We start from the raw sequence: 27,501 nt of genomic DNA, 5'->3' as shown, positions 1-27,501 counted from the left end.
CCTTCCCAAATGTCATCCTCTGCTCTTGTGCACGTTTCCCATGGGTGAGGGTTTCAGACGTCCCGGGGCTTATTGCCCTGTGAGTGGTCAGGCCCAGGCAAGGCAGCCCTGGTCCTGACTCCCAGGTCCTCCAGATGGGCTCTGAGCTGGAACCTGGGGCCGTCTTTGCCACAAGAAGGCAGAAATCACTGCTTACCCACAAACGGATCAGCAGTGCTTCATCAGAAGCAGAGGCAGAGGAAATTGATGGGAATACCCTCCCGGACTAGGGACACAAAATGAAGACACTTGGAACGGAGAGGCGGGAATTTAGGCAGCTGAAGGGGAACTTGTTCCAGCCTTGAATGCTGGGGGGTCCTTGGGCTTATCTCTCCCTTCACTCTATTAGTAATGGAATCCTCCTAAAGAATTCTCGAAGCCTCCGAAGAGCATGGAGGACAAAGGGTGGAAGCAGAAAGAACGCCCTGGCCTCTTGTTTTGTGGGCGTGGAGCATGTTTCACACGAATTACACTGTCATGCAGTGGATCCCGGGAGGAAGGGCTAAGAGTAAGGAGAATTAAGATAATCTTTCACCTTCCTCTTCTACCCCATGACATGACGTAGAATCCTCTTATCTCCAATTTCTCCATCTGGCTTGAGCACATCTAGGCAAATTCTAGCCCATCATGCACTTACCAGGAACTCCAGCAACTTGGCTTCCAGCCTTGCCATCGCTTGGACTGCTGAATTCGTCCCCCCTTGGGTGTCTGAGTGTGGGGGTGTCTTCCTGCTTCCCCTCACTCACATCTTCTAAGTTCTTCCTTGTAGAAATCTCTGCCAGTGATTTCCTGTTTCTCACTCTGGTTCTCGGCTCCAGTTGCCCATTTTAATCACCTGGGGAGCTGCAAGATCCTATCAGCCCAGCCCTGCCCCATCAAGGGAACTGGAATCTCTGCAGTGAGGCCCAGGCTGGGTTGTAGGAAAGATGCTTCCCAGGGGGCTCCAGTGGGCAGGCAGGACTCAGAACAGGGGAACTGAAATGTGGCCAACCCTTGGCTTCTTTTGTCCTCAAGATTCAAAGAATCAAAGGATTCAAAGAGGAGATAGGAGACTTTTGTAAATATAGACAACCAAAGAGATAAGTTGCAAAATACCCAGTTCACTTGCAGGAGGCAGGGATGGCTCCCAGGAGATGGGGCCTTTGAACAGAGAGTTGGCTTTTTAGGTGGAGAGGATTTAAGTGGAGACAGCAGCAGATGTAAAGGCAAGGAGTCTGTGTGCGTTCGGGGAATGGCAAGGACGTCAGGAGATGGGAAGTGGTGGAGTGGTGACAGGAGAGCTGTGCAGAGCAGGATGGGGCCAGGCTGTTCGGGGCGCTGTGTTCCCAGGTCAGGTGTGTGTCCTTAGACCAGAGGGAGTAATGGGCGCTACAGCTGGGTGGTGATGTGGTCAGTTTGCTTGCTAAAGTTATACCCCTAGTACCATGTGGAGGATATGCTGGAGTTTGAAAGGCTGGTGAGAGGAAGGAGAGGTCAGAAGCAACTGTGGATTAGCAAGGTGGTGAGGAGGGCATGGACTAAGGCTGGCAGGAAAGGAAGGGGAAGCAGGTGCAGTTCTGAGATGAACCCTCCACAGCTTCCAGAATGACTGGGCTTCCCCAGCTGAGGAGATGGATTTGTGTTTGGGGGCTGGACAATTGGGTAAAGGGTAAAACCACAAACAGAGGGGGAGGCCCTCTCCTTTCTCTTTTAGAAAAGAAAATAAGTCAGATTTTCTTTGTTAAGCAAAAGATACCAACAAAGCACCAAAAAAAGCGATGGCAGGTGGATAGTTTGCCAAGAGTCAGGTGAAGATGCCTGTAGATTCTACATCAAGGTATGGCTGGAGTCCTATGCCAGGGCGAGGTTGTCCTATGAGAGGCAAAGCATAGCCTTGAGAACTGGAGTTCTGGACATTATCGCTGCTGAAGGAGGGTGGTGGGGGAGGAGGGCTTCATGTGAGCCTGAGGAGGAAGAGAGAGCTCTGCAGAAAGGAAGGGGTACCGTCTCCTGCCCCAGACTGCATTCCTGAGCTCAGCACCCTCTCTTCACTGCAGGATGCTTAACAGGCATGTCCCAGGCAGCAATACTTCATGTGTCCAAACTGGGCTCTGAAGCTTCCCTCCCTCCCAGGCACGCCCTCTGGGCTCCTCTGCTCAGGTGCTCCTACCAGATACCCTGGAAGGGAGTTTCACCCAGTTGCTAAGGGAGACCTCTCAGTCCATCCCTCAAATACCCCTCCCAGAGCTCCCGCCACTCCATCACCACGCTGATTCCTGGAGGAACCTGCAGCAGGTCCCCGGCTGTCCCCGCCATCCACCCTCACCCCTGCTAGGTCTTGTCTACACAGCACAAAGAAGGTTTCAAAAACGCAAACCTGAGTCCGTCTTGCTCCTGCTTACAGGCCTTCAGTGCCTTGTTCTGACCCTGGGTGCAGTTCAGTCCTTACTGAGGAAGGGAGGGTGGGTGCATGGGGGGGCGTCCCACCCACGGGCCCCCCTCCTGCTCTGCTCAGCAGTTTCATCCTCCAGGATGGAGCCACCTTGCTCTTTCAGGTTCCTGACTGTGCCAGGCATAGCACATTGCCTGAAAATAATACAAAATATTTGCATGAAAACACATTTTTAAAAATGCACGTTGAAAGTGCACTAAAAACATAAAATTCAAGTAGTTAAAAAAATAGGAAAATTAAGTAGGTTGATGTTGCAGGAAGTCAGGGACCCGAACGGAGGGACCAGCTGAGGTCACGGCAGAAGAACATAAATTGTGAAGATTTCATGGACATTTATTAGTTCCCCCAAATTAATACTTTCATAATTTCTTATGCCTGTCTTTACTGCAATCTCTGAACATAAATTGTGAAGATTTGATAGATACTTATCACTTCCGCAATCAATACCCTTGTGATTTCCTATGCCTGTCTTTAATCTCTTAATCCCATCATCTTCTTTGTAAGCTGAGGAGGAATGAATGTCACCTCAGGACCCTGTGATGATTGTGTCAACTGCACAAATTGTTTGTAGAGCATGTGTGTTTAAACAACATGAAATCTGGGCATCTTGAAAAAAGAACAGGATAACAGCGATGTTCAGGGAACAAGGGAGGTAACTTTGAACTGGCCCTGGTGAGCCAGAAGGAACAGAGTCATAAAAGCAAATAGGAGAAATATTGCTGAATTCTTTTTCTCAGCAAGGAACATCCCTGAGAAAGAGAATGCGCCCTGCGGGCAGGCCTGTGAACGGCCCCCCTGGAAGCGAGCCGTCTTTTACGGTCGAAGCTGAAGGGATGAAATAAGCCCTGGTCTCCTGTAGCGCTCCCAGACTTATTAGGACGAGGAAATTCCCGCCTAATAGCCTAATAAATTTTGGTCAGACAGGTTGTGTGCTCTCAAACACTGTTTTCTGATAATATGTTATCAATGACGATGTGTGCCCAAAACTTCATTAGCAATTTTAATTTTGCCCCATCCGGTGGTCCTGTGATCTCGCCCTGCCTCCACTTGCTTTGTGATATTATACTACCTTGTGAAGCGTGTGATCTCTGTGACCCACACCCTAGTTGTGCACTCCCTCCCCTTTTGAAAATCGCTAATAAAAACTTGCTGGTTTTAGGGCTCGGGGAACATCACGGATCCTGCCAACATGTGATGTCTCCCCCGGACACTCAGCTTTACGTTTCTCTCTCTTGTGCTCTTTCCCTTTATTTCTCAAACCAGCCGAGCCACTTAGGAAATAGAAAAGAACCCATGTAACCATCGGGAGCCAGTTCTCCCAATAGGTTGAAATGGTTGAAATTCAAGCAACTAGACTGACCAATTATGAGGTCATTGTGACTTCTATATTAAGACAAGTTTCAATAAAGTAATAGAAGATGCAGATTTTATAGGGTTGAGGAATTATTTAAGGTTCAAAAGATGGAGACAACATTCTCTGCTTCTTCCTCCCCCAAAGAACTGAGCGCAATCCTTCATCCTTCCGCAGTTCCCTCTTCCACTTTTGGTAACCTCTAATTTCTTGATAGTAACAAGAATAAATACTATTTATTCACCACCCAGGCTCAAAATCTCACCCCAATCATGGCCTTTTTCACTGGTCCTCAATTATCACAGGATCTCTTGTCTTTCTGACCTCTAATTTTGCTTGTTTAAAGTAATCAATTTCGTTTATGAAAATGCTTCCTTCATTTTATAAATCCATTGCTCCAGAATGTTCTGTAGGAGCCTAAACCTGATCTTCAGGGCAAGTTGTAATCTGGTTCTCAACTTTCCAAATTTGGCTCCTGGTGCTCCCAGATACAGAGCCTGTTCTTCACTCTTCTCCTGCCCTGGGCACCGAGTTCAGCTTGCTCAGCAAAGCCTGTGTGTCATGCATCCATCAGCATTTTTCTCCCATTGCCTTTCCAACTCCGACTTTTCCTTGAAGGTCCAGACCAAGTTTGACCTTCTCAAGAAGACCACATTAGCCTGTCGTGGTTTCTATGCACTGATAGCTCTTACTGTACACACTGTATGAGCACAGACACCCTCACAGCACCTTCATTTTCCAAATGTGCTTCCACACTCCTAAAAGCAGGAGACAGGGTCTTCTCTTACTGGGCAAGAAAAAGAATATTCTGTCTCCCATGTGCCCTCTGGACTGTACGTCTCCATAAATGCAGGTTGAGCATCCCTAATCCAAAAATCTGAAATGCTCCCAAATCCAACGCGTTGAGTGCTGATACAACACTCAAAGGAAATGCTCATCATGGCATTTCGATCTTCAGATTTTTGGATTAGGGATGCTAAGTACAATGCAAATATTCCAAAATTGAAAAACCTGTGAAATCTGAAACACATCTGGTCCCGAGCATTCTGGATAAGGGATTCTCAACTGTAATACACAGAACCTCAGAGTTCAAACAAATAAGAAAAGACTTAAAAAACTGACATTTAAAAAAGATGCATGACAAGTATAAGTGCAACATCTTAAATATATTGGGGATTATATCTCTGCTGTTAATCATATTGGTTTGAAGGTAGAAATAAAAACTATCACTATGTAATGTAGTAAATTGTAATGATTTTAACCTTTTAAAAGTCTTTAGAACGACAAAGCACAAGGTACGAATTCTCTAGTCCAGGTAAGAATTCCCTAGTCCAGAATTCCAAGGTAAGAATTCTCAACAGTCCAACTCTGTTGACCTTGGGGCTGGTTAACTCCTTGACATGATGCTGTCCTGGACACTGGTTTCGTAGGATGTTCAGCACATCCCAGGCCTCTGCCCACTTTATGCCAGTAGCACCCTGTCTGGTCGTGACAACCAAATAGTCTGAGACGTTGCCAAATGTCCCCTGGGGGGAGCAGAGTGGCCCCCAGTTGAGCATCACTACCCTGAACTTTCGCACTGTGAGTGACATTTACACCCTTGGAAGTGGCAGATTGGTTTCTCACTCCAGTGCCAGGGTAGGAAGTTGGGGCCTCAGTCACCATGTGCACACACAACCTGAGAGAGTGTTCGAATGGCAGCCCCCAAACTTTGGGTCTGAACACAATCCTTCGGGGGACACAGAACCTGAGAAGGTCCTGGCTTGGGACCAACCTTGCCCAAGTGCCTCTGGTTTAAACAATGCCTGTTGTCCTCAGGAGCACCATGGCAATTGGGCTAATATACCAGCCATTCTTAACAAAGCAGGAATGACTGCACTTTGCAGGAGAGCCTCCACCCCTCCCAAGAACGTGGAAATTTGCCTTGGCAAGTCAGGGGTGAGGCCCTGCTTGTCGCTGTGGTACCAGAGTGTTGAGGGTGCCTTACAAGAACGTGTCTAACCCACAGGGAACTTTTAAAGCTGTAGGTACCTATTGGAATTTGGCCGCTTTTACTGCACACTATTCCAGGGCCATCTGACTATCCTGACATTTGCTTGGTTTATGACACAGGGACACACATGCGTGAGATCGAGAGTGAGGATGCTCAGAGTTTAATTAGCTTGCATCTGTCTTGGGCATGTGCCCAGACGCTCTATGATGGGTGAATCTGAAAATCAATACTAACAGTAAAAGACAAATAGGGTAACACTAATGAGCTCAATAATAATAATTTGTAAAACAAATCCTAACTTTACAGGCTTCTTAGGGGGAGTTTGGGGCTTACTCCGAGGAGGCCTGAGTGAGCCAGGTTGAGGGGAGGTGGACAGGAGCCACACGTGCTCAGACCTCGCCCGGCTGCGCCCAGAGGTGTTCTCACTACTGAGCCCCAGGTCACAAGAGGAATGAGCGCCTATGGCCCAGAGAATGAGACAGGCCCAGCCCCCACACCACCACTTAGGAATTCACTATTCTCGGAGACCACTTTACCTTTCTGTGTCTCTATTTACACTTCTCAAAATAATAACACAGCCCTAGTCCTGGTGGAGGGGATACTACATGCAGACAGCTCTTCCTGATCTGTGAAGTGCTGTTTGGACGGTGCTTGGTGTTACCGACCCCACGCCCAGCTCTCCAGTCAGGGAAGAAGACCTGGCTGTCCTTCCTGGAGGATAATTTTCAGTGGGGGCAGGAGTGGGGACTTTCTACTAGCTGGAAAAAGAGACCCCTCCAAGCGTTCTGGGAATAGAGAAGTAAATACAGGAATGAGAGCTTGCCAAGGTAGGGAAGGCTGAGGAAGGAAAAGCCTGGAAGGGTCAGAGAACCAACCCCTTACCCTCATTGCCCTGGTGCACAGGGACAGGCCTGAGCTGCAATGTACATTGGCATGCAGGTGTTTGTTAGAGTCCCTGCTCTCAATTGTTTGGGGTACATGTCTAGGAACAGAATTGCTAGGCCATATGGTAATCCCTATGGCTAGTGTTTTGAGGATCCACTCTAATCTGGAACTGTACGGAGAGGGAGACTCTGGGGAACATAGTCCCGGGCATTGGGGGCATGGTGGTTCCATGCTGATAACACAGTCCAGCAAGCTGTATATGCATCTGTCTTTGGCGGCCTGGTGAGGAGGGCTCTGTCTGAGAAGCCAGTAAGACTTCCTCCTCTGGAATCTGGACAGGAAAATATAAATAACGTTAAGCACTCAGAATATCCCAGGCAGTCAGAGACCACGGAGGTGCCATTGAGGCCATAGGAGTGAAGTTTACCTTTATCCTTGGTGGTTCTCTGATTTTGATCCTGGCATCCTTATATGCTGTGCTGAACCCCTGTTAACTTCAGTGAAGTGGTACCAGGTTCAAGAGGCTGAAGAAAAGTCCCAGAGCGAGTCCAGTGGCGGCGTGCTGGACAGGAGAACTGAAAACACCTGCAAACAGCATGCAGTTTATACAGCATTTTCACTTAATACCTTCCCCTTAACAACTTCCACCTGGCAGCCTTCATTTAACTCAAAACTCAGGGCTTCAATCCTCTGTACAGCCTGTGTCCTATACGCCAAGTCCGGGGTTCCAATGTTCCTCATAGAGAAGGAACGAATCTCCAGGTTGGTTACTCTCAGAGCACACATCCAAGTGCATCGCCAGACAGGGTCATTCCATGGCTGTGCTTAAGTTATTGCTCTGATTGCTATCAGGTGCATTTACCCTACATTATAACAAACAGATTTGCCTCAAAGTAGCCTTGTAGATGTCTGTACAGCAAAGATCAATATGCACAACTTCTCTGGGGAAGTGGGTCTTGGATAGTTCTTTATTCTAGAATCTCTTAAGGCCATGTATACAGTGGCCTTCTCATCTTGGTCTTGCAGCCAAGGTGAGACTGCAGGCTGATGAGAGCTCTGGCTGGAGAGCCCTCCGGAATGGCAGTGGGGCTCTGAGGTGGTTGAGGACAGATCCTGTCAAGGGGAGGAGGCAGGAGAGCCACACAGCAGCAGAGGTACACAGACACAGCACCCGGGAGTAGGTGGGGGTCACACAAGACCCATCAGAAGGCTGGTACAGTGAGTACGTGCAGCAGGAGAAGGCTGTTATGTCCCAAATGAGACACCATCTTCCCAGGCACTTCCTTGTCCACCTGTGTAGACGTAACCCACGCTTCCTTATTTCTCTACATCCTTTCCAATACATCCCATTACTCAATGGAAACGCTTGTCTCTTTTCACTGCCAACTGAAAGAGCCTAATTAAAACACACACGCACATATATGTATATCCACACATGCACACTTGTACATACACATGCACACATCTGTGCCTAATCAGCATCTTTCTACATCTCTGCTTCTCTCTTTACCAAGGCTGCAATTAGCAATCTCAGTTGTACAACTTCCTTAGCACCTCATCCCTGACTAATACAACCTCTTGGCAAGTTCTCTTTGCTCCCATAAATTACCTACATACTCATTTTATTTTCAGCTCATAGACTTACACAATACAAACCAAACCAGAAAGTATAAAAACCATGTTGTAAATTTAGGCTGTAGAGAGTGCCAAACCGGTTAATAAAAATAAAACTAACAAAAGTCTTTCCAGGGGTTGAATTAGTAAATTTGGACAATTTCCTTCAGTTATTTCTAGACCATGATAGGGAATGTGTGTATACAATTGAATAATGGATTTGGTTATTTGTTCAAAATAACTGATAATCAAACATTACTTTGTCCCAAAATGCTAATAAAAACTGTATCTGATGGCAATTAGATGTGTCAACTTGGCTAAGCCATGGCACTCAGATATTTGGCCAATCACCAGTCTGGGTACTGTTGTGAATTTTTTTTTTCTTTCTTTTTTTTTTTTTTTTAAATAAAATGAACATTGAATTCAGTAGAACTTGATGAAAGTAATTTCAAGTTACCTTCATCCAATCAATTGAACATCTTAAGATAGAAAGAAGGAGGTCCCCTGAGGAAGAAGGAATTCTGCCAGCAGACAGTCTTCAGGCTGGAGCTGCAACACTAACTCTCCCTGGGTCTCTTGACTTCTAGTCAGCTGGATTTTGGATTTGCCAACCCCCATAATCATGTAAGTCAATTTCTTAAAATAAATCTCTGTGTGTATGTTTGTATAAACATGCCCATCCTATTGATTCTGTTTCTCTGAAGAATTCTGACTCCTACAGCGATGCTGGTTTTCAGCTCTACACACCTGCCTGCTCCATTCCTGAGCATCTTCCATTAGGGCCAACCAGCTACACTGGGTTCACGTCCCTGCATGGCTGTAAAATTTGCTCTTGATGCTCAAACATTGTTTCTAAAGTCTTATTTTAAACGAGAGCTTAGAAACTTTTCATCCAATCCTATCATTTTTGTTTGAATGAATTATCGCTCAGAGATGAATCCACCTGCCAGGGTCTTGCTAGGAGAACCTGGCAGAGCAGAAATGAGAATCCCCTCCCTAGCTCTGAGGTCTTTCTGCTCCTTTGTGTTGCCCAGTTCTTCTTTTCTCACATCTGCCTTGCTTCCACATGACATGTTAAGCTTTCATGCTCTTTCAAACTCTAGTTAACCACACAAAGACACCAGGTTAATCAGATGAATGTTTTAGATACTGGGTCACTAATCCTAATAGCTTGCAGGTGATATTTGGGAACATGAGGGAAAATCAGGGGCTCTCTCCACTGCAAACATGAAAAATCTTATTACAAAGAAATATGGGGTCAGACATAGAGGTTCACACCTGTAATCCCAGCATTTTGGTAGGCCGAGGTGGGTGGATCGCTTAAGTACAGGAGTTCAACATCAGTCTTGTCAACATGGTGAAACCCCATCTCCACTAAAAATACAAAAATTAGCTGGATGTGGTATAACATGCCTGTAGTCCTAGCTCCTTGGGAGGCTGAGGCAAGGGGATCACTTGAACCCAGGAAGCAAAGGTTGCAGTGAGCTGAGATCACACTGCTGCACTCCAGCCTGGGTGACAGAGTGAGGCTCTATCTCAAAAAAAAAAAAAAAAAAATTGGTCTCCCCAAAATCAGAACTTGACTTTTTATTTATGTAAAAGTAATTTATTAGAATGTGTCCCCAGGAACATTCTCAACTGTCCCCAGTTGAGAGTAGGGGAGGAAAAACTAGACCAGGAAGATAGGTCGGCCTAGCAGTGCTGTGACGGCAAGAAATTCCCTTGGAGGGTAACCTTAGCTTAGTAGCAAAGAAGTTCTGAAGACAGAGCCCCTCACGGAATCTGGCATAGAGATACTCCCTGCACATCAGTCCTTGGTTGAGGAGGGTGTAATTAAATTCTCAGTATCTGCCAGAACTCTATTCATGTGGCAGCACTCCTTCAAAGAGCTGCAAGAGACAGCTGCTGAGAATTAAAGGACAGCAGAAGCGACGTGCACAAAAGTGAAACAGGCATCCTGATGTGAGGGTATGAAGGTGAGCCCTTGCAGATTCAGCTTCACCCTCTGATGACTGGATCAGAGCAGACTTAGACAGTGCCTGGAAAAGGACACAGAGTTCCCTGGCCAAGTCTGGACTACCCTGATTGGGGAAATAACACATGCCTCGACAGTTTACCCATCTGAGATGAATTATCAATGTAGAGTGATAGCAAAAAGAAGAGTCTGAATGACAAGACTGTCAGGGTGCCTCGTGCTGGTCCTGAATTACTAACTCACCTGAGAAGTTTACCAGCAGGGATCTTGGGGCAGAGATGGAGACATCAGCTTGACAACTCGTGCCTCTGGAACAATTCAGTCAAAGCTTCTTATCTTCACTCTGTTCTCACCAAGCAGCCTCTGAATTCCAATGTGGCCTCTTAAGGGGCTCTGCCTAAAGTGAGAGAATACACAAACCAACCAAAAAAGACTTTCAGTCATCTTCACAGGAATATTTACCTTCAAAAGAAAGGAAATTGGCATTCTTATTTTAACCATTAATCTGTATAAGTGTGGTCAATGCATGTCTGCCCCTGAAGACTTGGCCCTTTCCCTAGGCTGGCGGGCTTGGAACTCAGTACCCCACATTGCCTTTAGGTTGTCAGCAATGTCCCATCACTGGGGCAAGTTCAGTCAACTCTTGTTTCTGCAGGAACTCATCAAATAGTCTCAGTGTTCTTGTTGGAGTTTGAACTGTGATGACCTTTTCTCAAGTTAGGAAACAATTAAGGAATTGATGCAGGCATTGGGGAACAAAAGGTCTACTTTATTTTTGGCAATGCTGGATTGGAGAATAAAGCTTAGCTCAGGTGCCAAAATGGATGTTGGCCATTACGCTGGAGGCGAATTCACCATCTCAGGCATAGAAGGCACGTGGGGAGTGCCTGTGGGTGTAGGGTCAGTCCTGTGGGGCATATGGAGAAGAAACGAGAACAACTTCATTGTGCAGGTGGGCTCCCAAGGAAAGAGAGGGGCACTGTTCCGTGGTGAGCAGGTCTACAAAAACCTACCCCCAAAGTCCAAGGAAGCTGAGAGGCCAAAGAAAGAGGCTAAAAAATCCCATTTCTCAGAAAGAAACATTTAATAGGAACTTACAAACAGCAGCCACTTCTATGCCTCAGATGGCAGCAAAACAAGATGTTGGATCCCTGCACTATTATCCCCCGGCCTAGGGCATATACACCATAGGAAGGTACAGTGACTCAGAAGAGATGGGAGAGACAATTGCTCCAAGACAGGACTTATGGTAGCATCAAGGTTGTTTTGACCTATGGACAGGATTTACAGTAACTACCTTTTCTTACACATGGAACAATAAACTGGAAACCTTAAAGGAATTCCTGAAACTGGGGCTAATCAATCAGAAGACAACATGGTAGATTAGCATCCAAGATGGAGCTGCTTTGGCCTCCATAGGCATGGTGAACCAACAATTAAATCAGTCACTCATTGTCTGATGAGGAAAAAACAGGGAGGGGATGGAGAAAAGAAGCATTGGAGGTCTCCCCAGTGCTTCCCAAAGAGGCACAAAAATTCATTTGACAGTTCAAGGCAAAATAGGAAAGAGAGAGATAAAAGTATATAGTATCCCCTGTAATCCCAGCACTCTGGGAGGCTGAGGCAGGCAGATAACTTGAGGTCAGGAGTTTGACACCAGCCTGCCCAACATGGTGAAACCCAGTCTCTACTAAACATACAAAAAATTAGCCTGGCATGGTGGCATGCACCTGTAATCCCAGCTACTCAGGAGGCTGAGGTAGGAGAATCAATTGAACCTGGGAGGCAGGCTTGCAGTGAGCCGAGATCACGCCACTGCACTCCAGCCTAGGCAACAAGAGTGAAAATCCGTCTCAATAACTAACTAACTAAATAAATAAATAAATAGTACCCATGACATAGTAATTGTCAGTCTGGCAAACTTCCTGTATGTACCAATTTACAAGGAAAATACCCAATACTATTTCTGTATTAGTAAGCTTTTCTTTAATGATTTAGAAGAATTTGTGATGTCTCTTGGAGGCCTGATAATCATTCATAGCAATGTCTAGATTCCGTAGTTCTAAAAACTACAAACCTCAACTTTATAGTTTCTACAGTTCTTAGAATTTTATGATTCTAAAACTTTATTGAAATCTTTACAAGTTCTAAATCATTACCAATAAAAAGCAATTCTCTGGATATAATCTAAGAGTGTGTGTGTGTGGTGGAAGAGAATCTCTGATTTCTAAAAATAAAAAGTTAGCTGAAAAATTCTAATCACATATGTGTTTCATTCCTTCTGGTTCAGATAAGTAGAAGTGCAAAGCCTTACCTTTATATTCAAACTGAGAAAAACTAGGTATCAATTCAGCTCAAGTTATAAATTGTAGTCTGAAAATAAAGCTAGATGTCCTGTTCTGGATACGGCACTTAAGCCTGTCATAGCTCACACACCCAGTGTTGAAGAAGACAAAGATCAGCAGTAAGTAGGAGGAGCCAAAAAGGGAGACATCAGGTTAAAGACAAAAGCCAGCTATTCTGCAATGCAGTTACTACAATAGATAGAAATAAAAACAGACTGTAAAAAAGAAGAAAGAAGATGGTTTAGGCCAAACTTGAGCTTTGGAAACATTTCTCACAAGGCCCCAACTATCTCTCTTGACCTATCATATTAGAGAGGGGTTCATTAAGAGAGAGGCCTTCTTCTTGCATTCCAAGAAAAAATTTTAAAAAATGTCATCAGGGTAATCCTTAACATCTCTAGTTGGTGCCTGTGAAGACAGTCATTCATTCATTCACTCATTCATTTATAACATCCCATGAATTAAGCTTTATAAAGCAAAGTGTAAACTTCAGAGGAAAGCAAAACATTCATTTTCAAGGCAGAGTTAATCCCAGGAAAAATAATCAAATCCATGAGGACTCCCCTTCAACTCCCCATCTCTGATGACTTTTCAGGACAAAGGAGGCTCTGAGCCACAAGCCAACAACCTCTGCTTTGCAAACTCTCCATTGTCAAAACTTGCTTTAGGAGATGATCTGATGAATTCATTCTCCTTAATGTAATGCATGGTAAGACTAGGCAGTGAGTAAAGCCACATGCATTAACATAGCCATGAGTGTTCGCATTCTAACCTGGGGAAAAGCCTCAAGCAAAAGAAAGAGTTCAGGGTAGTCTTTCAGAAACCAGGTAGAGCAGTGAAGATTTATTTAGCATGAGGGAAATTCTAAGAAAACCTCAAAACACAATTTATAGATATGTACTCAACCTGCAAGATACAGATAATATACATCAATAAAGTCATTGTCCATTTAAACCACAGGGCATGGTATGGGTTTCTCTAACTGCAGCCTTCCTAAAGGTCAAAAAATAACTGAGTCCATAAGGCACTGCTATTCCCCATCAAGAACCTCTCTTCTTTTCTAGAAGAGCGCTGCACAATGACTGTTGCCCTAATAGCCATTGTAATTTATTCCCGGCATGAGAAGAACATCTGCAATCGATTATGTGCAGACATTTCAGTGATGTTAATGTGGTCAGAAATAACCGAAAGGCATATAAGCAGATGAAGACATGCTATTTTCATTTCAAATAGGGATTTGATTCTCGGAGAACCACTAAACGACAACAACCACAAGGGTTTGTATTTATGTGGACAAATTATAGACTCATTTTAGAAACTGGGAAATGGAAAAGATGGGCCAGCACATGAATTGGATTGCATAATGATAGTAATTTTTGGAAAGGTTGGGGAGGAGAGGCTGGGAGAGAAGATTTGGTATCAACCTTGAAATAACTATCACCTCTCACTTTAAAAGCCTTGAAACTCAGTGGCATAACTGGCTATTGAAATTTTGCCCTCCATGCCAGATTTTGAGTAATATCCCCTTTAACCTTTTTAGGATTGATGAATCAATGCGACTATGTATGGGGATACATGTTCAGAAGTTGTGAGAAATCGCTTCACCTTGCATACAATGGCAATCCCGGGAGACCTACCCAGTGCCATGCAGTTAATCACAGCATCCTACCACAACTGACTGGATTTATAATGGCAGTTCTCACACTCTATGTGAGGACTCCTCCTCATTTTGTTATATGGGGGAATTGGATTAGAAGGATGCCAGGAGTCCCATTTTCAGCTGATTTAAGAGTTTATGGAATAAGTCACTAGGAAGGACAAGATGATTGAGGATTAATGCAATTTTTTGATAAGTTACAGCTATAAAACCTCACTGCAACCCAAACAACACTAGACGAATGGAATAGGAAAATGAGAAGGATTCAAAATTAAGTCTACTTCAGATTCTTTGAGACACCAGGTTTCCCAGACCCTATTCCCATCCTAGAATGACAAGAATCAATGGACAGAAAAATTGCCCTTATTACTAAAGAATGCTTAACCCAACCTGTGAAATTACCTGTATTATCTATTTGAATTATTAAGGTCTTCAGGCTTGGATGAGAAAAATTATGTCTCTGTTGATATACTGACCTCCTTTCCTTTCCAGTTCAACAAATAAGAATCTCAGTCTCTTAAACATGAGCATGAAGATTGTGTTATACAGGATAAAGGTCATAAAAGGTTATTTAATAAAATCATCCCAAGATCCTCTCCCTCTGAACAAAAGGCACAGGCACTCATTCATCACATTCTGTACATAATACAGGAATTCTCTTAATAATTGCTTACATCGGTAGGCGGAGCAAGATGGCCGAATAGGAACAGCTCCAGTCTCCAACTCCCAGTGCCAGCGACACAGAAGACTGGTGATTTCTGCATTTTCAACTGAGACTCCACCTCTGGGGACATGGCACAGCTAAACAACAACAACAAAAAAAGCAGCAGAAACCTCTGCAGATGTAAATGACTCTGTCTGACAGCTTTGAAGAGAGCAGTGGATCTCCCCACACGGAGGTTGAGATCTGAGAAGAGACAGACTGCCTGCTCAAGTGGGTCCCTGACCCCTGAGTAGCCTAACTGGGAGACATCCCCCACTAGGGGCAGTCTGACACCCCACACCTCACAGGGTGGAGTACACCCCTGAGAGGACGCTTCCAAAGTAAGAATCAGACAGGTATACTCGCTGTTCGGCAATATTCTACCTTCCGCAACCTCTGCTGCTGATACCCAGGCAAACAGGGTCTGGGGTGGACCTCAAGCAATCTCCAACAGACCTGCAGCTGAGGGTCCTGACTGTTAGAAGGAAAACTATCAAACAGGAAGGACACCTATACCAAAACCCCATCAGTACGTCACCATCATCAAAGACCAGAGGCAGATAAAACCACAAAGATGGGGAAAAAGCAGGGCAGAAAAGCTGGAAATTCAAAAAATAAGAGCTCATCTCCCCCTGCAAAGGAGCACAGCTCATCGCCAGCAACGGATCGAAGCTGGTCAGAGAATGACTTTGATGAGATGAAAGAAGAAAGCTTCAGTCCATCAAACTTCTCAAAGCTAAAGGAGGAATTACGTACCCAGCGCAAAGAAACTAAAAATCTTGAAAAAAGAGTGGAAGAATTGACAGCTAGACTAATTAATGCAGAGAAGGTCATAAACGAAATGACAGAGATGAAAACCATGACACGAGAAATACGTGACAGATGCACAAGCTTCAGTAACCGACTTGATCAACTGGAAGAAAGAGTATCAGCGATTGAGGATCAAATGAATGAAACGAAGCGAGAAGAGAAACCAAAAGAAAAAAAAAGAAAAAGAAATGAACAAAGCCTGCAAGAAGTATGGGATTATGTAAAAAGACCAAATCTACGTCTGATTGGGGTGGCTGAAAGTGAGGGGGAAAATGGAACCAAGTTGGAAAACACTCTTCAGGATATCATCCAGGAGAACTTCCCCAACCTAGTAGGGCAGGCCAACATTCAAATTCAGGAAATACAGAGAACGCCACAAAGATACTCCTTGAGAATAGCAACTCCAAGACACATAATTGCCAGATTCACCAAAGTTGAAATGAAGGAAAAAATCTTAAGGGCAGCCAGAGAGAAAGGTCGGGTTACCCACAAAGGGAAGCCCATCAGACTAACAGCAGATCTCTTGGTGGAAACTCTACAAGCCAGAAGAGAGTGGGGGCCAATATTCAACATTCTTAAAGAAAAGAATTTTAAACCCAGAATTTCATATTCAGCCAAACTAAGTTTCATCAGTGAAGGAGAAACAAAATCCTTTACAGATAAGCAAATGCTTAGAGATTTTGTCTCCACCAGGCCTGCCTTACAAGAGACCCTGAAGGAAGCCCTAAACATGGAAAGGAACAACCGGTACCAGCCATTGCAAAAACATGCCAAAATGTAAAGACCATCGAGGCTAGGAAGAAACTGCATCAACTAACGAGCAAAATAACCAGTTAATATCATAATGGCAGGATCAAGTTCACACATAACAATATTAACCTTAAATGTAAATGGACTAAATGCTCCAATTAAAAGACACAGACTGGCAAACTGGATAAAGAGTCAACACCCATCAGTCTGCTGTATTCAGGAGACCCATCTCACATGCAGAGACATACATAGGCTCAAAATAAAGGGATGGAGGAAGATCTACCAAGCAAATGGAGAACAAAAAAAAGCAGGGGTTGCAATCCTAGTCTCTGATAAAATAGACTTTAAACCATCAAAGATCAAAAGAGACAAAGAAGGCCACTACATAATGGTAAAGGGATCAATTCAACAGGAAGAGCTAACTATCCTAAATATATATGCACCCAATACAGGAGCACCCAGATTCATAAAGCAAGTCCTTAGAGACTTACAAAGAGACTTAGACTCCCATACAATAATCATGGGAGACTTCAACACTCCACTGTCAACATTAGACAGATCAATGAGACAGAAAGTTAACAAGGATATCCAGGAATTGAACTCATCTCTGCACCAAGCGGACCTAATAGACATCTATAGAACTATCCACCCCAAATCAACAGAATATACATTCTTCTCAGCACCACATCGCACTTATTCCAAAATTGACCACATAATTGGAAGTAAAGTACTCCTCAGCAAATGTAAAAGAACAGAAATTATAACAAACTGTCTCTCAGACCACAGTGCAATCAAACTAGAACTCAGGACTAAGAAACTCAATCAAAACTGCTCAACTACATGGAAACTGAACAACCTGCTCCTGAGTGACTACTGGGTACATAACGAAATGAAGGCAGAAATAAAGATGTTCTTTGAAACCAATGAGAACAAAGATACAACATACCAGAATCTCTGGGTATTTAAAGCAGTGTGTAGAGGGAAATTTATAGCACTAAATGCCCACAAGAGAAAGTTGGAAAGATCTAAAATTGACACTCTAACATCACAATTAAAACAACTAGAGAGGCAAGAGCAAATACATTCAAAAGCTAGCAGAAGGCAAGAAATAACTAAGATCAGAGCAGAACTGAAGGAGATAGAGACACAAAAAACCCTCCAAAAAATCAATTAATCCAGGAGTTGGTTTTTTGAAAAGATCAACAAAATTGACAGACCGCTAGCAAGACTAATAAAGAAGAAAAGAGAGAAGAATCAAATAGACGCAATAAAAAATGATAAAGGGGATATCACCACGGACCCCACAGGAATACAAACTACCATCAGAGAATACTATAAACACCTCTACGCAAATCAACTAGAAAATCTAGAAGAAATGGATAATTTCCTGGACACTTACACTCTTCCAAGACTAAACCAGGAAGAAGTTGAATCCCTAAATAGACCAACAGTAGGCTCTGAAATTGAGGCAATAATTAATAGCCTACCAACCAAAAAAAGTCCAGGACCAGATGGATTCACAGCTGAATTCTACCAGAGGTACAAAGAGGAGCTGGTACCATTCCTTCTGAAACTATTCCAATCAATAGAAAAAGAGGGAATCCTCCCTAACTCATTTTATGAAGCCAACATCATCCTGATACCAAAGCCTGGCAGAGACACAACAGAAAAAGAGAATTTTAGACCAATATCCCTGATGAACATCAATGTAAAATTCCTCAATAAAATACTGGCAAACCGGATTCAGCAGCACATCAAAAAGCTTATCCACCATGATCAAGTGGGCTTCATCCCTGGGATGCAAGGCTGGTTCAACATTCGCAAATCAATAAACATAATCCAGCATATAAACAGAACCAAAGACAAGAACCACATGATTATCTCAATAGATGCAGAAAAGGCTTTTGACAAAATTCAACAGCCCTTCATGCTAAAAACACTCAAGAAATTCGGTATTGATGGAACGTACCTCAAAATAATAAGAGCTATTTATGACAACCCACAGCCAATATCATACTGAATGGGCAAAAACTGGAAAAATTCCCTTTGAAAACTGGCACAAGACAGGGATGCCCTCTCTCACCACTCCTATTCAACATACTGTTGGAAGTTCTGGCTAGGGCAATCAGGCAAGAGAAAGAAATCAAGGGTATTCAGTTAGGAAAAGAAGAAGTCAAATTGTCCCTGTTTGCAGATGACATGATTGTATATTTAGAAAACCCCATTGTCTCAGCCCAAAATCTCCTTAAGCTGATAAGCAACTTCAGCAAAGTCTCAGGATACAACATTAATGTGCAAAAATCACAAGCATTCTTATACACCAGTAACAGAGAGCCAAATCATGAACGAACTTCCATTCACAATTGCTTCAAAGAGAATAAAATACCTAGGAATCCAACTTACAAGGGATGTAAAGGACCTCTTCAAGGAGAACTACAAACCACTGCTCAGTGAAATAAAAGAGGACACAAACAAATGGAAGAACATACCATGCTCATGGATAGGAAGAATCAATATCGTGAAAATGGCCATACTGCCCAAGGTTATTTATAGATTCAATGCCATCCCCATCAAGCTACCAATGAGTTTCTTCACAGAATTGGAAAAAACGGCTTTAAAGTTCATATGGAACCAAAAAAGAGCCCGCATTGCCAAGACAATCCTAAGTCAAAAGAACAAAGCTGGAGGCATCACGCTACCTGACTTCAAACTATACTACAAGGCTACAGTAACCAAAACAGCATGGTACCAAAACAGAGATATAGACCAATGGAACAGAACAGAGTCCTCAGAAATAATACCACACATCTACAGCCATCTGATCTTTGACAAACCTGAGAGAAACAAGAAATGGGGAAAGGATTCCCTATTTAATAAATGGTGCTGGGAAAATTGGCTAGCCATAAGTAGAAAGCTGAAACTGGATCCTTTCCTTACTCCTTATACGAAAATTAATTCAAGATGGATTAGAGACTTAAATGTTAGACCTAATACCATCAAAACCCTAGAAGAAAACCTAGGTAGTACCATTCAGGACATAGGCATGGGCAAGGACTTCATGTCTAAAACACCAAAAGCAACAGCAGCAAAAGCCAAAATTGACTAATGGGATCTAAGTAAACTAAAGAGCTTCTGCACACCAAAAGAAACTACCATCAGAGTGAACAGGCAACCTACAGAATGGGAGAAAATTTTTGCAATCTACTCATCTGACAAAGGGCTGATATCCAGAACCTACAAAGAACTCAAACAAATTTACAAGAAAAAAACAAACAACCCCATCAAAAAGTGGGCAAAGGATATGAACAGACATTTCTCAAAAGAAGACATTCATACAGCCAACAGACACATGAAAAAATGCTCATCACCACTGGCCATCAGAGAAATGCAAATCAAAACCACAATGAGATACCATCTCACACCAGTTAGAATGGCAATCATTAAAAAGTCAGGAAACAACAGGTGCTGGAGAGGATGTGGAGAAATAGGAACACTTTTACACTGTTGGTGGGATTGTAAACTAGTTCAACCATTATGGAAAACAGTATGGCAATTCCTCAAGGATCTAGAACTAGATGTACCATATGACCCAGCCATCCCACTACTGGGTATATACCCAAAGGATTATAAATCATGCTGCTATAAAGACACATGCACATGTATGTTTATTGCGGCACTATTCACAATAGCAAAGACTTGGAATCAACCCAAATGTCCATCAGTGACAGACTGGATTAAGAAAATGTGGCACATATACACCATGCAATACTATGCAGCCATAAAAAAGGATGAGTTTGCATCCTTTGTAGGGACATGGATGCAGCTGGAAACCATCATTTTTAGCAAACTATCACAAGAACAGAAAATCAAACACCGCATGTTCTCACTCATAGGTGGGAACTGAACAATGAGATCACTTGGACTCGGGAAGGGGAACATCACACACTGGGGCCTATCATGGGGAGGGGGGAGAGGGGAGGGATTGCACTGGGAGTTATACCTGATATAAATGACGAATTGATCTGTGCTGTCGAGTTGATGGGTGCAGCACATCAACATGGCACAAGTATACATATGTAACAAACCTGCACGTTATGCACATGTACCCTAGAACTTAAAGTATAATAATAATTAAAAAATAATAATAATTGTTTACATCAAATATTGATCATCAAATTCTCTCCTCCTTTTCCTCTACTTCTTCCTCTGTGGATCATCTTTCTCTAAAGGGTCCTGTGCCTCATTCTCTCCGTACATTGAGCATCCACACCAGGTGTGCATCCCCTGTTGGCATCAGGCTTGCTCTCCTGTTCTTGATTCACCTTCCGTAACAGAGTTTCCACTTCATCCTGTGGGCATTCGTTTTTTATTGCTGCTGGACCATAGGAGCTACAAATGTGGCACCTTAAAATAGTGCAAATTTCTTATCTCCCAGCTTCTGTGGGTCAGAAGTCTGGGCCGGTTTAGCTGAGTCTTTGCCTAAAGGTCTGACAATGTTCTCTGAATAAGTATCAGATTCCAAGTTCAGTTGGGCTGTTGGCCAAATTCAGTTTCTTGCACCTGTAAGACTGAGGTCTCTATTTCCGTGCTGGCTATCAGCCAGGGGTCCGTGTTTGCTCCTAGAGGATGTGGCTCTCTTTAATACTGGTAGGGTGAAGCCCTCTGACACTTCAAGTCCCCCCAACTTCCTTTCTCTGGCATCTCTCTGACTGCAGAGCTCATGTGATTAGGTTACAACCACCTGGAGAAAGCAGGATAATTTCCCTATTTTCGCAGACTTTATCACACGTGTAAAGTCCGTTTTTGCCATGAAGCATAATGTATGCACAGTGCCCTGAGATTAGAGTGTGATCATCTTCAGAAGGTCATCCTATCAACCAGAATCCACCCTCTGGACACAAAGACTCACGTCCTTCCAAGCTATTAAATACCTAAGGTCCCCAAAGGTCTCACCCCCTTTGATGTCCAAAATCTTATCTAAATCTTCACAGCTCCAAAGTCCCCATATCATCAAGTAAGTGGTTTTGTCAACCTGCTTCCTTGTAGCAGAACTTTGAAGCCCACCAGTTTTCTTTCATTTCATACTTTCTCTGTCCCTTTCCGTACATTCTGGAAATGTTTCTGCTGATCAAAAAACCTCTCAAGAACCTTTTAAGTTTTTCAAGTTTTGCATGAAGTTCACAGAGATCCCCTTCATTAGAAAGAAGTCTATGTTCATGAATCATTTTGAGATAATACCTCTCTATTTTTGGCTTCTCCTGAGATAGTTGAAGAGCAACATTCTTAAGTTTCTCCAGGCCCTCTGGTTTGATTGAAGAGATCGGTGAGTCATCCTCTTATCTTTTCAAAGAGCTTTTTGTGAGACTGAACACTCTGGTCTTTTCATGCTCCTAAAGTTTAAGAGGAGGATTGTGTGGCCATGAAATCAGCTTTTCCCAGGGTCCAGGGGTAAGTCCATGGACATCTTTCGGGGCCATTCTGCCTTCCAGGAAATCTCTTGCTATTTATCAGACTTCAGACTAACTAAATTATTTACTTCCCCAGTAGAAAAACAGTAATTGCTATAGTTAAATATTTGCCCTTTCCACAACTCATGTTGAAATTTAATTGCCATTGTAACAGGATTAAGAAGAGGACCTTTCTAAAGTAATTAGGCCACAGGGGACCCTGGGCTCCCCTTCTTAAAAAGGCAAGCTTAGCTTCCTCTTGCTCTAGCTCATGCTCTCGCCTTCCACCGTGGGAAGTAGCAGCTAAAAGGACCTTGCCAGATGCCAGTACCTTGATATTAGAATTCCCAGCCCCCAGAACTGGGAGCCAATAAATGTCTGTTCATTACAAATCACCTAGTCTCAGGTATTCTATTACAGCACCACAAAATGGACTAAGACAATAATGAAATAACTTTTCAGTCATCTTTCAATCCCAAGATGGATAGGATGAGAAAGAAAATCAAAATCTAAGTAATTAAATCTTCACTTAATTAAGATGACTACAGAGTCGAGAGCAGGGTGATAAAGGGCAAAGCTGGCACCATAACCTCTTGGAAACTTATCTAAATTCCAAATGGTATGCCCTCACTGATAGACTGTATCTAAATCTCTGGATGGGAAGAATTGAGAATTCACATTTTAAATAATATCTTCAGAAAATCCTGATGCATGTCAAAGAAAATAACTCAAAAATATGATTAATAAAATAATAAAATAAAATAAAAATTATTAGAGGAATTAACATTTTACACTAGAAAACATTAAAACAAAGATAAACAGATTGTTAGTAATCACGAGAAAACATTATTAACATATTTTGTCATTAGGAAATTGCAAATTAAAACAACAACATAATACTGTTATATTCCTATTAGAATGGTTTAATTATTTCTTATAACTGTCAATACCAAGTGCTGGCAGGGATGTAGAACAACAGAAACTCTCCTTCATTGCTGGTGAAAATTAAAATGGTACAGCCATGTTGGAAGACACCTGGCTCCACAACCAGCATGCAGATGAAGCTCAGGTGTGATAGTTTGGCAGCTTCTTGCAAAATTAAACATAGTCTTACCATACAATCCAGAAATCCTGCTCGTTAGTGTTTACATAAATGACTTAAAAACCTAGGTCCACACAAAACCTGCATGTGAAGCTTGATCATAGCCTAAAACTGGACACAACCAAAGTGTCCATCAATAAACAAAATGTTGTTTAACCACACAATGGAATATTATTTAGCAACAAAAAGGTATTAACTACTGATACACATTACTGCATGGATGAATCTCAAAAACATGATCTTCAGCAAAAGAAGCCAGACACCAGAAAAGTACATGATTTCATTTATATGAAGTTTCAGAAAAAACAAAATGAATCAAAACTTTTATGAATCAGATCACTGATGGCCTGGAATGGGGGTTACAAGATTGTTTTCAAGAGGTCATGGGCAATTTTGTTGAAGTGACAGAAATGTTCTCCATCTTGATATGGGGTGGTGGTAAAGCAAATGGGGCCTATTTTCCAAATTCACCCAACCGAAGACTTAAAGTGAAACATTTTATTTTATGTAAGTTATATTTCAGTAAGCTGAAGGAAAGACAAAAATTCCATGACAGCTAAAGTGAAGGAAGAATCAAATAGTTCTGTTTCAGTCCTCTTTCAGTATTCTGAAAACCTTTGGTTTGAATGGCAATTTGACCATTATCTGGCCATTTGTCTTCAGTGCAGTGGTATCGCATTGTGTCTCTTTGGAATAGTACATAGGCTGGGAAACTTTCAATCTTAATTAAAAATCCCAGCACGCCACACAGATCATCTCTATTCTCCTTTCCACAACTAAGCCTGCTCAACACCTGGAAGATCTTTTAGGGAACCAATATCAATAATTCCAAAGGGAATGGCTATCATGGATAGCTAATTAAATAGTTTCCCAGAAGCAATTTGTACAACTTTATTTTTCCGCTTGGAGCCTTCCATTCTGAAGGAACATTCTACTTCATATGATTTTTATGATTTCTTTGATATTGGTGGTGGCTACCATTCTCCCAGTATTAGCTTCATTTGATTTTCTAAACAATTAGAACTGAAAATTTTACCCCAAACCCTATGTGTTTTGTCCAACAACATCATCCTCCTTTATTGACCTTTGTAGCTCTAGATATTTGGAAGAATAAATATTTTTATGAATATTTCCATACTATGTAAATTCAGTCATCATGTGAATTCAGTTTTTATGTATCACCTAGAATGTAACAGATGGCCTCCTGTTTTTTGTGCTGCCTTTTTCTGCTGGTCTCAGCCTCTGTTAACTCCCAGACAACTGTCTCCTGTCATGTGAACTCACTGTTGCCTATTTAGAAACAGTCAATACCAACTCTCTTTAAAAGTCTTCGTTTCCGGGCCGGGTGCAGTGGCTCACGCCTGTAATCCTAGCACTTTGGGAGGCCAAGGCAGGCAGATGATGAGTTCAGGAGATCGAGATCATCCTGGCTAACATGGTGAAACCCCGTCTTTAGTAAAAATACAAAAAATTAGCCGGGCGTGGTGGCGTGCGCCTGTAGTCCCAGCTACTAGGGAGGCTGAGGCAGGAGAATGGCGGGAACCCGGGAGGCGGGGCTTGCAGTGAGTCGAGATGGCGCCACTGCACTCCAGCCTGGGCAACAAAGCGAGACTCTGTCTCAAAAAAAAAAAAAAAAACAAAGTCTCTTTTTCCAAGGTAGATGTGTGTGTGTGTGTGTTTAACTTCCAGTTGCTATAAAGTAATAATGCAGAAACATTTTGTGACATCTAATATAGTTTATAGCAGTACTTTCAAGTATATATACAATGCAAGACACTTTTGTAATTTTAAATATTCTCATAGCTACATTATAAAAAGTAAAAAGGAAAGAAATGAAATTTCAATAATACACTTATTTAAACTAATATATTCAATGTGTTATTGTTCAACATGCAATCAATATAAAAATTATTAGTAAGATATTTCACACACTTTTTTATATGGTTTAAGTCTTGGAAATCAATGTGTATTTCACAGGTAAGGCACATCTCAGCTCTCAGTCCAGACTAGCCATATGTCCAGAGCTCCACAGCAGCATGTGGCTAATGACTATCCTGACGGGTGGTGTGGCTCTATAGGGATGGGTTTCTTTAAATAAACTGAAATTTGGGCTTTACCAGGAACTGACTCGTATGGCCTAGGGCCAAATCAGGTAGAGTCTATGCAGGTCACAAAATAGGCACCTTTCCCTTTATTACATCAAATTTCGGTATTTAAGGAGAACTGAGAACCTTTTGTAAATGCTCTCCTGGAGGGGGGTAAAGATCTATAATTTTTTAAGAATTCAATTTTAGATACACAAATCTGCTTATGTTTCTGGGGCAGTGGTGTGGAAACGGAAAAATACGCATTCTAAGGGCGAGAAGTGAGAAGACTGGAGGGAGTGGAAATTAGAAGAGGAAGACCGTGGGTAGCTATGTAAGTCATGGCAACTGCTGAGAGCTTCTGCAAATCGTCTGCCTTCGAGTTATATTAGCTCGAGTGTTCTCAACCTTGCAAGGGATGAAAAAATAATCTTATCAAAACCTGATATGCCATGGAGATACTACACCCTAAAGTGGGAGGATATTTGCCCACTCTGTAGGTGTGCGCTGTGCATAGCGACTTCCTTCCAAAGAGTATCGAAAGGAGAGAGGGAAAGCAGCTTTACAGAAAAGAAACCTGACAAACATGTACGAAGCTGGATGATCAAGGGCAACATCAACAGTCAGAAATCATTTTGATAGCATGAACTCTTGATATGATGCAATAGTGGAAATGGCATTTTACCACAATGGTCTTCCTCTTGAAAACCCATAACCCCAGTCTAAAAATGATAAAAACAATCCGACAAATTTCAACAGAGGGACATTCTACAATATACTGCACCAGTACTCCTCAAAGCTGTCAACGTCATCAAAAACAACAAATGTCTCAGAAACTGTCACAGCCAAGAAGACCCTAAGGAGACATGACAAGAAAATGTGATGTGGTATCCTGAATGAATCCAGGAACAGATTTTAAAAAAGAAAAAAAAAAGGTAAAAACTAAGGAAATCTGAATAAACTGTGCATTGCAGTTAATAATGTATCAATATTGGTTCATTAATTATGACAAATGTATCATATACATTTATATATGTATTGACTAATATAAGATGTCAATAATAGGAGAAAATCTATTGGGGCAGTACTGTATATGGAATTTTCTACTATCTACTCAATTTTTCTGTTAAGTCTAAAACTATTCTTAAAGTCTACTAGTAAAATATCTTTTTTAAAAAGTACGGTATGCATGATGCACATCTTACCAAAAATGAAAATACTTTTTCAAACACCTTAACTTTCCATAGCATCGTCGATACCTAGCCAGATTCCAGGGTTACCTTAAGACATTGATGAACTGTTACTCTTGATCTCTGCACAGGGCCATTTCAGACGGATGGTTTCTGAACTTTTTCTGCTGATTGGAGGCCAGCTTCCTACTACTTTTAGGACAGCTGCTATGAGCTCTAGTATTCACAGATGAAGAAGGTACCAAAAGGTGTGTTCCAGGAGCCCCAGCTGGTACAGAAGCCATCTGACAAGCAGTGGAGGCCAGGAGTGTGCTCCCAAGACAGCCTAGGCTGAAAAGTATGGAGAGGACAGCAAACACACCTGGCTCCACAACCAGCATGCAGATGAAGTTCAGCTGTGAATAGAACTTTCTGGAGATTCTACAACTTTAAAGTCAACACTCCTTTTCCCATGATCAGGCTCTACTACATGATTTACTAGGACCGTTATAGAACCAGCTCTTTTGATTAAATACTTTTGGTAAGTGCCTATAGTAGAATCTATAATATTGACAAGTTTCCAATTATACATTCTATGAGAAGACCTTGCTCACACAAACTGTCGAAACATGAGCTCTCCTTCAGGCAAATAAGCTGGGTGTTCGTTCACATGTGAACCAGAGTTCACCGATGGGATAAAGGTGCCCAGTTATCTAGCTTCCCTGATGCTGTTGGGCTTTCTTGACCCACCTTCTCATCTCAGTTACTTTTGAGTCTCCTGTTTTAGCAATAAACTCATTTCACCTTCATTTGTCCTGTGCCATTTTCCAGTGACAGCTCTTGCTGCCAATTCTTTTCAGTTCTTTCCTGGCTCAAAGCTGATCGGTCCATCATCTAAGATAATACGTTCTAAAATTATACATGCACTTTTCACATCCAATCAAGTTCAACTCATTATATAATTAGACTACTTTCTATACTTTCTAATTAATTAACTGGGAGGATAGTGATGAAGAAGCAGCAAGGCAGGAGGAAAGAAGATCTTCACCTCACCAACCATGATGGGGGCTTGCCAGCTACAGATTCAGACTTAAGAACCCGAGAAGTCACTTAATATAACTTGTCTCATGGTCTTGGATCCTAGAC

General features: G+C 42.5%; 1 long non-coding RNA gene across 1 annotated transcript in view; it reads right to left on the bottom strand.

Moving 5' to 3' along the window:
• Positions 1 to 470: 470 nt before the first annotated feature.
• LOC117098946 overlaps positions 471 to 27,501 on the bottom strand; it is a 40,832-nt gene continuing 13,801 nt past the window's right edge. Inside the window, exons 3-5 of the long non-coding RNA XR_004443656.1 lie at positions 10,532 to 10,685; positions 2,396 to 2,604; positions 471 to 2,196 (exon numbers count right to left, since the gene is read on the bottom strand). This is a non-coding gene — a long non-coding RNA (uncharacterized LOC117098946). The remainder of the gene's footprint in view (positions 2,197 to 2,395; positions 2,605 to 10,531; positions 10,686 to 27,501) is intronic.

Source organism: Trachypithecus francoisi, unplaced genomic scaffold (genome assembly GCF_009764315.1).
Source record: "Trachypithecus francoisi isolate TF-2019V2 unplaced genomic scaffold, Tfra_2.0 Contig01474, whole genome shotgun sequence".
Taxonomy (NCBI): Eukaryota; Metazoa; Chordata; class Mammalia; order Primates; family Cercopithecidae; genus Trachypithecus; species Trachypithecus francoisi.
This window is presented reverse-complemented; position numbering and strand designations above follow the sequence as displayed.